At 43.8% G+C, this 13,786-nt stretch overlaps 1 pseudogene; it reads left to right on the top strand.

Moving 5' to 3' along the window:
- Window positions 1-13,786, top strand: part of LOC132223040 (zinc finger protein ZFP2-like) — a 46,026-nt pseudogene that overhangs the window by 16,408 nt on the left and 15,832 nt on the right.

A 13,786-nucleotide genomic window follows, 5' to 3' on the forward strand; every position in this document is an offset into this window, starting at 1 on the left:
GTGCACAAAAATTTGTGCACTGGCGGGGTGGGGGATGGAGGATAGAGGGGTGTCCCTCAGCCCCACTTATGCCCTCTCACAGTCTGGGACCCCTTGGGAGATAACCACCTGCTGGCTTAAGCCCGCTCCCCAGGTGGCAGATGGCAGGCCGATCCCTAGGTGCCTGCCCTGCCTCCCCAGGTCGCACACAGGGCAGGGCCGATCAGGGGGTTGTGGCGCCACCCATGGTCCCGCACGGGGCAGGGCTGATCCGGGGGTTGGGGCGCCGCCCTGGGTCACACACTCGGCAGGGCGGATCTGGGGGTTGGGGCCCCGCTCCCAGTCACACACAGGGCAGGGCTCATCCGGGGGTTGGGGCGCCGCCCTGGGTCACACACTCGGCAGGGCGGATCTGGGGGTTGGGGACCTGCTCCCAGTCGCACACAGGGCAGGGCGGATCCGGGGGTTTGGGCCCCGCTCCTAGTCGCACACAGGGCAGGGCGGATCCGGGGGTTGGGGCTCCTCCCTGGGTCGCACATGGGACGCCCGGGTGGGCCCGCAGATCACTGCTGCCCCACCCGGCAGCCTCGGGTCTGGTCGCACATGGGACCCCCGCCCCCTCCAACCCCCCCCCCCCCCCCCCGCCTAGGATCGCAGATAGCAGGCCCAGATGGCGGCAGGGCAGGCGGGATGGCGTTTCTCTTTCCTCCTAGTTGTAGGACTTCCACTCAGCCATGGTTCCTGTGGTTCTGGGTGATGTCCATTCCGTCTTTTAGTTTCACTTTTTTTTTTTTCACTGTCCTGACTTTTAACACTATCAATTTTTAACTTAATAAATATTTTAACTTTATATAAATTACATCATACAGCATTACTGTTTTATCTGGCTTCTTTCAACATGATATTTGTGAGAATCATCTATATTGTTCTGTATAGCAACATTTCTATAAATATTGCTTGAATATACTACAGTTTATTCATTCTACTATTGTTTGGGTTGTTTCTGATTTTGGACTATAATAAATAATGATTCTGTGAATATTTTATATGTGCCTTCTGGTTTAAAAAATATGTATGTGCATGGATATATATATATATATATATATATATATATATATATATACACACACACACACAAATACAAATATAATGCATTTCTTGGAGATGTCAGTGAATTGTACAGGTCAAAGGGATTATGTGTTTACTACAGGCACAGTGCACGACAATGTGCACTGGAGGGGGAGAGGGCGTTTATAGAAGGGAGGGTGGTGGCCCCTCAGCCGGACTGCGCCATGTCACGGTCTGGGACCCCTCAGGGGATGTCCACCTGCTGGCTAGGGCTCCAGTTGCTTTATATCCTAATACAAAAGTTTGGAACCAGGGACTGGCATTCTCTCTGTTCATTGCAACTAACACCTAGCAGGTACCTACATGGTGCCTGCACCTTTATCCTGGTGGCATGAACATGAAAGAGACCTTCTTTAGTATAAGCTACTGAAGCTTTGGGCCTGTTTGATATTCACCATAACATCTAGCCCAGTGGTTCTCAACATGTGGGTCGAGACCCCTTTTGGAGGTCGAATGACACGACCCTTTCACAGGGGTTGCCTAAGACCATCCGAAAACACATATGTAATTACATATTGTTTTTGTGATGAATCACTATGCTTTCATTATGTTCAATTTGTAACAATGAAAACACATCCTGCATATCAGATATTTACATTCCGATTCATAAAAGGAGTAAAACTACAGTCATGAGGTAGCATCAAAAATAATTTTATGATTGGGGGTCACCACAACATGAAGAACTCTATTTAAGGGTCGCAGCATTAGGAAGGTTGAGAACCACTGATCTAGCTGGTCCTAATGGGTGTGTATTAACAATTCTGCTCTCCAGGAAACAGCAGAGCCTAATAATATTAGTCAGAGCTCTGTTATTAGAAACACTTGGGTTTGCCTTCCAGCCCTGCCTTTATTTAACTCTACTAACAGGCAATTTACATAAAGCCTCTGAGCCTCAATTTGCTGTACATAAAATCTCAGGTTGCAGAGAGGAATAAATGACATAATCCTGCATGTAAAGCATTTAATTCCAGGCCTGGCACATGTAGTAAACATGCGGTAGATATTAGCTCCATTGTTCCACAATGTGTACTGAATACAAACATTCTAACAATTTATGAAGTGTTAACTTTTTGTTCTTTGTAGCATTTCAAATGTTGTTTATAAACAAATGAAATTGGATTGTATATATTCTCTCATAGCCTGATTTGTCTCTTAATAATGTGATATGTTTATATGAAATATAAAAAATCTGACAGCTGGAATAGCTCAGATGTTTGAGCATCTTCCTGTGCTGGGAAGGTGTCTGGTTAAGTTGTTTATGAGGCAGAAGCCTGGTGTTCTGGCTGGATTCCTGGTGGGAAGGTGAGGGGTTGACATGAGGCAGCTGATGCATGTTTCTCTCTTTCCTGTCCCATCCTACCTCACAAAAATCAACCTAACCAAAAAATCAGTTGGAGAATAAACCCCAGAATCTACCACCAGCCACATGATCATAATGTTGTCATTTCCCAGCAACATTCTGGCTTCCAAACACCAATATTCACAATGTTCAGTGAGTGATTGGGATCCTATTTACATCTGGGAGGCCTATAAACGTATATTGCCTAAAGGCCTATGCCCATAATGATGGCTGGATTTAGCCAATGAAAGCCCAGGAGAGGCATAATATCCAGGTGTACGTGGGTTAGGGTGGGACTTCCTGCATCTACCTGGTGCTCATGTTGACCTCTTTGGTCTGTTCACAGAGACTGAGGCTTCCCAGCGCCAGGTCTCCAGTAGGACAAGGCATCAGAGGCAGTATCTCCCTATGCAGTGGTGTGTCTGAGGTTTTCTGAGCCCCAACACGCCAGAATTTGGGCTCTTGTGACTCCGGGATTTCTCCCTGCTTACAGAGTTCGAAGCAGCCTCACTAAATTTAACCCTTCAGCCTGGGGTGTGGACACCTCTGGGATCCTGCAGTCCAGGTTGCTCTGCCAGGAACAGTGAGTAGCTCATGTGTGACAAAAGGTGTGATGGGGGAAAGAGGGTAATAGGCGGCAATACCTCCATGTGAGGACGTGATGGTGTTACCGAACCGGGAGAATTCGGGAAACCCAGGACTTGTTTTGTGTCTAAAGGAACAAAGAAGATGAGGCAAAGTTTTGCATGAGGAGTTTTACTTTCATTCTCAGGAAACTGGGGACATGAACGGTCCTGAACAAAAGAGGGACATTGTGTGAGGTAGTTCTTTAAAGTTTTCCCAAAGCAGCTCAGAAGAGGAAGAGACTATAAGATAGATGATAGCATTTGAAGACAGGAGGCAAAAGTCGTATAAGAGATAAGCTAACTGGTGTGCACTGAGGACTGAGTCTTGAAGTAATGTGGTCATCTGCAGGACACATGGGCCTATTGACTGGGAGACAGTACTGAGCAGTCTGAGCCCATGGGTCCTGGGGTTGTTGGCCAGAGTCTCAACAGATCTTTCTCTGAACACAGATTGCTGCCCATGCAGAGTGGTTTAAGGGTGCCGTTTTGTGGAACTGATATCAGGGCCTCACAGTCTTACAACTTCTGAGATAGTGGTATCTTGGGATTGTCTTGCCTCTCTTCTAGCCCCTATATCTGGGGACCTCAATAAGACACCAAGCCCAGAATTCTAAGTACATGTCTAAGGATGTATGAAATGGTCCCTGTTTTTGGCCAACAGTGGAATCAGATGTTAGAAGACCTTCCAGTCAGAGGTTCCTATATGTGCAATGGCTTAGAGTGCAGACTGAGCTCATTCAGGAACCAACTGGTGTCCTTTTTAAAAAAATATATGTTTTTATTGATTCCAGAGAGGAAGGGAGAAGGAGAGAGAAATAGAAACATCAATTATCAGAGAGAGCCCTAACCAGTTTGGCTCAGTGGAGAGTGTCAGCCTGCGGACTCAAAGGTCCCAGGTTCAATTCAGGTCAAGAGCATGTACCTTGGCTGCGGGCACATACCCAGTAGGGAGTGTGCTGGAGGCATCTGATTGATGTTTCTCTCTCAGCGATGTTTCTAACTCTATCCCTCGCCCTCCCTCTTTGTAAAAAAAATTATAAAATGTATTTTAAAAAAATGGTCAGAGAATCATTGGTGGGCTGACTGCTGCAAACCCCCCACTAGGGATCAAGCCCAAATCCCTGGCATGTGCCCTGACCGGAATAAAAACCCGGGACCCTTCAGTTCACGGGCTGGCTCTCTATCCACTGAGCCAAACAAGCTGGGACTTGTGTCCATTTTTTTAAATAGGAACTGGTAACAATGGGACAGGCGTGAGGTCTAGAGGAGCTTGTGATACCTTTGGAGTCTGGTCTGCAGGTGATGGGAGTAATGGAAGATTTGGAGCAGCAGAGGCAGGTGATCTGAGAAGAGATGGCAGCTCTTGCATCTTTACTTGTGAATCGCACTCCAGGATAGTGTTGAGAGCCTCGGTGGGGTCAGTAGTCTGACTGATATACAAACGGGAATGAGTGGTCATATGTGAGACACACTGGACCTGGGAGAGAGGGCCATAGGTGATGGGACTTGACTGGTGAAGGCTGTGACTGGTGAAGGGATATCAAGTGCAGCACCAGAGAGGTGGGCTCTGGATATCTGAGATTTAATGTTTTTCTCAATAGGTGAGGTTAAAGGAGAAAAACATTCAGGGAGGGAGGTTATCATTGATGGACTGAAGGCGCCTCATTGAGTGTGGACAGTGAGAGTGGGTGTAGAACTTAATTCCTTTTGAATTTTGCAGGCATTAAGAAAACAACACTTACTGAGCAATGATTAGGAAGTCAGGGAGATGACTATGGGTGCTGGGATTGTGGGAGTGTAGGTTTGAGAGAGTTATGGTAGAAAGAGTGATGTGTACTTGGAGAGGGCATGTGCATTCATTTATGCAGGGCCACTGAAATCAACATAAGAGGGAATGAAGGTGGAGTTCATTTCTGGTGATATCTAGATAATGTGATTTGGTGAATTTAAGATTAATTCCTGAAAAGAGGGTCTATTCCAGTGTTACTTTCTTGGACCAGAGCTTAGGTGAAATATATGTGCAACCTGCCTTTTGTTGTGGAGGGCAGTTACAGTGATCAATAGGAATGAGAGAGCATACATCAGAGTCTCTTTTTTTATTCATTAAATCTTTATTGTTCAGATTATTACATTTGTTCCTCTTTTTTCCCCTATAACTCCCCTAGTTCCCACCCCACCCTCCGTCCTCACTCCCCACCCACTGTCCTCATCCATAGGTGCACGATTTTTGTCCAGTCTCTTCCCGCATCTCCCACACCCCTTTCCCCCCCAAGAATAGTCAGTCCAATCCCTTTCTATGTCCCTGATTCTATTATGATCACCAGATTATTTATTCACTTGATTCTTAGATTCACTTGTTGATAGATGCATGTTTGTTGTCCATAATTTGTATCTTTACCTTTTTCTTCTTCTTCCTCTTCTTAAAGGATACCTTTCAGCATTTCATATAATCCTGGTTTGGTGGTGATGAACTCCTTTAGCTTTTCCTTATCTGTGAAGCTCTTTATCTGACCTTCAATTCTGAATGATAGCTTTGCTGGATAAAGTAATCTTGGTTGTAGGTTCTTGGTATTCATCACTTTGAATATTTCTTGCCACTCCCTTCTGGCCTGCAAAGTTTCTGTTGAGAAGTCAGCTGACAGTTGTATGGGTATTCCCTTGTAGGTAACTGAGTTTCTTTCTCTTGCCGCTTTTAAGATTCTCTCTTTGTCTTTTGCTCTTGGCATTTTAATTATGATGTGTCTTGGTGTGGTTGTCTTTGAATTCCTCTTGTTTGGGGTTCTCTGTGCTTCCTGGACCTGCAAGTCCATTTCTTTCACCAGGTGGGGGAAGTTTTCCGTCATTATTTCTTCAAAAAGTTTTTCAATATCTTGCTCTCTCTCTTCTTCTGGCACCCCTATAATTCTGATGTTGGTACACTTGAAGCTGTCCCAGAGGCTCCTTACACTATCTTCGTATTTTTGGATTCTCTTTTCATTTTGCTTTTCCGGTTGGGTGTTTTTTGCTTCTTCGCATTTCAAATCTTTGACTTGATTCTTGTGCTCCCCTGGTCTGCTGTTGGGAGTCTGTATAATATTCTTTATTTCAGTCAGTGTATGCTTAGTTTCTAGTTGGTTCTTTATCATAGCATCGAGGGTCTCATTAGATTTCTTGTAGATCTCATTAAGTCTATCAGCGGCTTCTAGACACTTCTTGAGAGCCATTAAAAGTGTGGTTCTGAACTCTATATCCTCCATGGACAATTTGGCCTGTTTGTTTGTCTTTGCATTTTTTATGCTTTCTTGGTGAACCCACTAGTGGTCTTTGTGCACTGTCTTGTTGTAGTTAAGCCTTGATTGTTGTCATTGATACTGGGGATATTTGATATCCAGGCCAATTGGATGTGAGAATCAGCTGTGTCTGCAGTGGGAAAACTTCTGTCCTCTGGGGAGGTGCTAATCTAGCCTTTGCCTGAGGCTCTCCAGCAAATGGCTCTGTGCAGGGCTTGGGCAGTGCGGGTCGCACAGGATGAAACAGGGCGGGCAAAGCGAGCAGTCATGGCTGCTCTCAGTTCGGTCCCTAGGTGCTCTGCCTCACCGATTCCCAGCAACCGTTGCAAACTCGGAGAGAAAGCTGCCCTAGAGTTCTGACCAAAGCCAGACAGTCCCGTTTGAGTCTGGGTCCCTAGGGACTCACCCGGCTCTGGAGCTCAGCGTCTGAAGCTCCCTCCGGATTGAAAACAACAACCGCGCCCTCCGCCTCCAGCCTGCTCCGCGCGCACTCCGCACCTGAGAATTTCACTTCAGCACTGCACCTCCTGAGTCTGGGTATGATATTATCTTTCCTCCTAGCTGTAGAATATCCACTCAGAAAGCCCTCCTGTGGTTCTGGATGATGTCCATTCCGTCCTCTCGGTGTAATTTGAATTGGTTGTTCGAGGCAGCAATCTCTGGCGTTAACCTATGCCGCCATCTTGGTTCTCTCCCCCAGAGTCTGTTTGGCTGGCTTTGGGTAGGGTGAAGGGTAAGAGGGAAATACACTACTGAAGGGGAGAATTAGAGTATTGGAAAAAAAGATGATTAAGATAAACCAGCCAAGTCACGATGTATTTGTCATAACTTTGGCATTATGCCTCTGCGAATGAAGCTGTGTGGTGCGAATATTTATGTGTGGCAGGAAGTGCAAAATGATGGCTCAGCACCCTAGGCTTGGTGTCAAAAGGGTCAAGTCTGATGCCAAAATGTTCATGGTCTTGGAATGAGAACCTAGGGAACAACAAGGTAATTGCCTGACAAGAACAGTGTCTGATCACTCACACTGGCATTATTGACAATATCTACCCATATCCTATGTTCATGACACCCACTGTATTAAAAAGGCGCAGTGTGGAAATCATGATTGTACTAGAGAGCAGATATGATCTTTATGCTCATTGCCCTTATTGTCATGCGAAGACACTGCATCAGTAGGAATATAAGGAGTGAGTGTCTTTGATGAAACAAAGGCCTGATATCTTCTTTGTAGACAGAAGTGTAGGGAACAAATAGATATGGAAGTACGGGTGTATGATGAAGGTAAAATGCTAGGAGACAATCTGATAATGGACTAAACTGTCCCCATTATGACAGGATATGAACATTGAGGATGTGGCCATTCCCTTTTCTCCAGAGGAGTGGGGAATCCTTGATGAGGCTCAGAGACTTCTGTACTGCAAAGTGATGCTGGAAGTATTTGCTCTTGTATCATCTGTAGGTAAGACCCTCACATCTCTCTTTATGGACTGAGATGATCGCATCTCTTCCTTTATATTCCACCTGTAGCTTTCTCTCTCCTACAGCCAGACCATGGACTCAGAAAACTTTCTTCACTCTCATGGGAAATGTGCTATGGATACCAGTGCTGAGCTATGTGGAGAGCCCTGAGAAATAAACTCCACAAAATTATTTAACACTGTTTTCCTCAGTAAGTGCAGGATGTGTCTGGGAGACAGGCATATTACAGACAGCTTAATGGGTCCTACTTGCTGTTTCTCTCCCTGGGAGGGTCACTTGTCTAGATCCATGGCTTCCACTTCTGCACCTTTCCTCTGGATAAAGGTTCTGGGTGACTGCCTGTGCCAGGTTATGTTTTTTACTTACATGAACTATGGGCTGTTCTTGTAAGACCCTCGTTTAATTTGGTGTTTGTCATATTACCTTCTGTGAATACTATTCCAAGTAGTTTTCCTCTGGACCAGGACTGGATGGTCACCTCTGTCATCTCTCATTAATACTTGGCATATTTCGGTTTTATGTATTTGTAGAGAAGGTGGTACAGGAAGAACCCTTTTTTAATTTTTCCACAGGGTGAACATGCAGGATGGTTTTAGAGGAGGCCTGGCCCAGCTGAGTGGAAACTAGCAGAATGTATGTCACAAGGGCTGTTTTCACATTATACCAGGAACCAGAGCGATTACATCACTGCTCAGAGGCAGGTGCCACTGGCCACACCTCATTCTTACCTTTCCCTTTAACTACTTTGCACTTTCTGACATGTCCTTTCACCTGTGATTTCCTAGCACTCCACCATGTTTACCTTTGTGGTATTTTTACATTACCTGTTCCTCTGCACTGCTGCCTCCACAGTCATCTTCAACATTGACCTGCACCTATGTTATGAGGTGCACATCCATACTAAAGTAGTCCTGAAAAACAGCTACTCGTTTATTGAATTTTTCTTTGATAAGACATAAACAAAATTCTGCAGAGCTTGCCTATGTCACCAACAGACAAGTCCTACTGAACACTGTTAGCCTGAGGAAGGGCTGGAAGTCTTACCTCTCTTCCATGTGGTGTTTGCCATCTCTGTGTGATATTCCTGGTGTGGTCTTCCTTCCTTTATGATCTTCAGAGGCCCAGAACTTCGCAGAAGCCTCTTATTAATCCTTCCTGCATATGTCCTCTTTTCAGATAATTACATGGAGCCACGGTGTCATGGGCAACACACTTTTGTAATGCAAAATCCCTCTGTCACCACAATCAATATTCATTCCCTGACCTTTTTTCAGCTTTCAGGTTGTTGGAATAAAAAGGATGATGATGAGGCCTGTTTTATTCAGAGCGTATCTATAGAAGGAGATTCACAAGTCAGAGCTTCTAAGACAGCTCCATCAACCCAGAAGAACCATCCTTGTAATCAGTGTTTCTCGGTGTTAAAAGATATTTTGCTCCTGAATGACTTACAAGCAGCACATTTGGAGCACAAAGACTTCTTCATTGAGGCATTTTTGAGAGACTTCTGTTTCAGTGCAAACCCTCACCAGCAATACAGGGATGCCAGGGGAAAGACGTTCTGGAAAGAAGCTATGGACAAGGCATCATTTGTGACCAGGTGCAGCTTCGACTTATCAGAGGTGCCTTCAAACAGCAGGGTGGTAGGGGAAGATTTCCAAACTCCCTCAGAGCTTCTTCAACACCAGGCAACTCATAAAATAAGGAGCAACACTGTGGCAGTGAGAATTCACAGGAATTTCTCAGTGGAAAAAGTCCTCACCCGTGGGGAGATGTGAAAATGCTGCCAGCCACAACCTCAACGTTGTTGAATGTCAGGGTGTGTGCTCTGGAGAGTGTGGAAAATGTAGGAAAAATTATAGACGAATCTTTAACCTCATTCGACATAAGAGTTCACACTGGAGAAAAGCGGTATGAGTGTACAGATTGTGGAAAGTCCTTCAGTCAGAATTCCACCCTCATTCAACACCACAGAGTTCACAGCAGAGAAAAGCCTTATGAGTGTAGTGAATATAGGAAATCTTTTACCCGCAATAGTCAGCTCTTTATCCACAAGAGAGTTCACACTGGAGAACAACCTTATGAATATGGTGAATGTGGTAAATCCTTTAGGCAAAATAGTCAGCTCTTTGTCCACAAGAGAGTTCACACTGGAGAAAAACCTAATGGGTGTAATGAATGTGGGAATTCTTTTAGGGATAACAGTCAGCTCCTTATCCACAAGGGAGTTCACACCGGAGTAAAACCTTATGTGTGTAGTGAATGTGGGAAGTCTTTTAGGCAAAATAGTCAGCTCCTTATCCACAAGAGAGTTCACACTGGAGAAAAACCTTGTGAATGTTTTGAATGTGGAAGTCCTTTGGTCAAAATAGTCAGCTCCTTATCCACAAGAGAGTTCACACTGGAGAAAAACCTTATGGGTATAGTGAATGTGGGAAGTCCTTTAGGGATAATAGTCAGCTCCTCATCCACAAGACAGTTCACACTGTAGAAAAACCTTATGGGTACAGTGAATGTGGGGAGTCCTTTAGGGATAATAGTCAGCTCCTTATCCACAATAGAGTTCACACTGGAGAAAAGCCTTATGTGTGTAGTGAATGTGGGAAGTCTTTTAGGCAAAATAGTCATCTCCTTATCCACAAGCATGTTCACAATGGGGAAAAGCCTTATGAGTGTACGGATTGTGGGAAATATTTTAGTCAGAGATATGGCCTTATGAGACACCTGAGACTTCACACTGGAGAAAAGCCATAACTGTGAAGGGAATGTTTCATTTTTCTTACTCAGATTAACAACCATGAAGGAGACTCTATGATACACATTTGCCATAATATGATCCCTTTTTATCAGGACAGACACTCTGCTAGATTCCTCATAAGTTTCAGGTACAAGTGAGTCTTTAAGGAGCTACTTGAACTTGCCATTCTGTCCAGGCCTCCTATTCGATTACTGTCACTATGAGTGATTGTGGCTGAATTGATTTCACCCCTAACACCTGGCTCACCTGAAGAGTGTGAATCAGTCACAATCCCTGTGTGCTCTCTTGTGCTTTAATAAATTCTAAATACTCTTAACTCTTGGCAGGATCTTCATTCCTTTATGTCTGACTAAGGTGTGGGCCTGGTCCAGAGTTTGTCCAGAACAGCCATCCTCAGAAAAGAAGTGGTATCTCTCTCAGGGAGTTCGTGGTTCTCACGTTATGATGTGATGATTGGCTTATGTTCCATTTCACCAATTTGAACACTGCTGACTATGGTGTATGATATTTTGGTAAAGATGTTTTTCCTGCTGTACCTTTAATTGTGATGGTTCTATTCACTGCCTGCAGTGTTTTGAAAACACTGTTGAGATTTGTCAGCATGTAGATGTGAACCAATATTGTGGGGATGTCAAACCTTCAGTGCTTTGGAAAGGAGAATATGACGGCAGAAAATCATTCTTCATCCAAAACTGGCTTATTTTCATTGCTGCCCAAGGTGTTGAAAGAGAGATTGCATACCTTTGTGGTCTTAATTTATAACCTGGTACCTTGGTTATGTGTGAGGTCAATGATCACCCAGAAGAATAGTCCTTTGCTGTCCTTCTGTGTAGAATATGTATTATGTTCTTTGTTCACAATATGTATTACTTAATTCTTATCAATGTTTAGGGGAACTCCTCCCCACATACTGCAAAGAAGCCAAGTGCCATGAAGTACGAAATTTCATAGTCTTGTGACATTTGTTGTAAGACTCTGAGGTTAACCTACCATTGAGACAGAAACACTGTATTCATAGTGATAAGAGAGACTGCAGTAAGTTATATGGAAAGTGTCTCTTCTGAGCATAAATCCACAAATGTTCCTGGCCTGTGTCTTGTGTGATCTTTGTGTACAGATATTCTCAGCACCCCCAAAAATGTTTCCTGTAGCTGCAGTCATTGGCAGAGAAAATAATTTAATGGGTTTGTGGATTCCCCTGGTCTCTGTAAGGGGTTCACCACAAAGTCATTTCTCAATATGTAAGAACTCAAAGCTAAAGGAAGGATAATCCTGTAATCATTCCCAGGATGTGTCTTTTGTAACCAGTCAGCATTCCGGTTGATTCCATGGCAGTAGTCTTCACTGCTTGCCAACATTTGCTGCCACTGAGGCAAATCTGTTCCTCCCAGGAAATGAGCCCTGACATGCAAGAAAGAGCACTTTTCTAATGTGTGTTATTTTGTGAGCCTTGATCTAGAGATAAAGCTGTGAAACATCACAGGTGAAATAAATTGATTCAGTATTCAAGGTGTGGCATAAGTGGACTTTCAGTTATGAGAACATAAACCACAGCACTTGTTCTTTAAAAAATACCTTTATGTTTTTGTTATTTTTTTAGGAAAATAGGTGGGAAGGGGGAGAGAGATAGATAAATATACATGAGCTGCCTCTTGCACCCTCCCTACTGGGGCCACAGGTGGGTCTGTGCACCGACCTGGAATTGAACCAGGATGTTTCAGTGCACTGTATGATACCCACCCAGCTGAGGTACACGGTGAAAGCAGAGTTTATTCCGCTTTTTTTATGTATTATTTTCCATACCAACAACTCTAAACCTACATTTCCCACTCTCTACATTTTATAATTCCTCTTTCCCTTTTATAATTCCTCTGTCTGATTTTTCCCAGTCTTCCATGCAATCATTCATTTTCCATTCTTTACATTAGATTAGTTCATATTTTTCATAATTTTACAGGCGCTATAAGGAGTGTACTTTTAAACAAATACTGGTTTCCTTAATGCTACAGATATTTTGAGATTCAATGCAAATGCTTATGTGAATATTGAATTTTTTTTATTGCTGACTAGTATTGTATTCTATGGATAACAACTTCACAAACCTACTACTCAAATGGTGTCACAGCGAGTATTTCTGGCTGAAGAGATTTCACCTCTAACACCTGGCTCACCTGAAGAGTGTGCATCAGTCACAACCCCTGTGTGATCAGGGGAAATATATTCTGTGTTCTCACTTGTGCTTCAGAAAATTGTGATAACTCTGAGCTCTTGGCAGTATCTTCATTTCTTTATCTCTGACGAGGTAATGCACCTGATACAGGCTTCATCCAGGGCACTCATCCTCAGCTAAAAAGTGCTGCCTCTGTCACGGATATTGTGGTTTGCACATTATGCTGTGATGAATTGTTTCAGGTTCTAATTCACCAACCTGCAAACTGCTCGCTGTCCTCTGTTCTGGATTATGATCATTCAGTAAAGGTGTTTTTTTTTTCTTTTGCACCTTTAATTTTGGGGATTATATTCACTGCCTGGGATGACTAGAAAGGAAAGTTGGAGAGGTGAACAGATGTGATGGGGTCCCAAATATTCTGTGCTTTGGAAGGCACATAGTAATGGCAGAAAATCAGTTTCTCCAATTTTGGCTTTTTTTTAACTTCTGCCCAAGGTCTTGTAAAATTATCTGCATGACTTTGTGGTTCTAATTTGCAGCCTGGTGCCTCTATTATTGGTGAGGTCAACATTCACACTGGAAAGGAGGCCTTTGTTGTGTTTCTGTGCACAATATTAATTATAGTCTCTGGTCACAATAAGTATTACATAATTCTCAACAATGTTTAGGGGAATTGTTCCCCACATACACTAAAGGAGCCATGTCCTGTGATGTATGAAATTTCATACACTGGTGTCATTCTTTATATCTATTTTTTTAATTGATTTCAGAGAGGTAGGGAGAGGGAGAGAGAGATAGAAACATTAAAGATGAGAGAGAATCATTGATTGGCTGCCTCCTGCATGCCCCCTACTGGGGATCAACCCTGCAATCTGAGAGTGTACCCCTGACCAGAATTGAACCTGGGACCCTTCAGTCTGCAGGTTGATGCTCTATCAACTGGGCTCTGGTGTCATTTTTTGTATGACTCTGAGGTTTAAATGTTACCACCCGTACGACAGAAACATTGCATTTATAGTGATTGTGAAAGATTGCAGT

The sequence above is a fragment of the Myotis daubentonii genome, chromosome 21 (genome assembly GCF_963259705.1).
Source record: "Myotis daubentonii chromosome 21, mMyoDau2.1, whole genome shotgun sequence".
NCBI lineage: Eukaryota > Metazoa > Chordata > Mammalia > Chiroptera > Vespertilionidae > Myotis > Myotis daubentonii.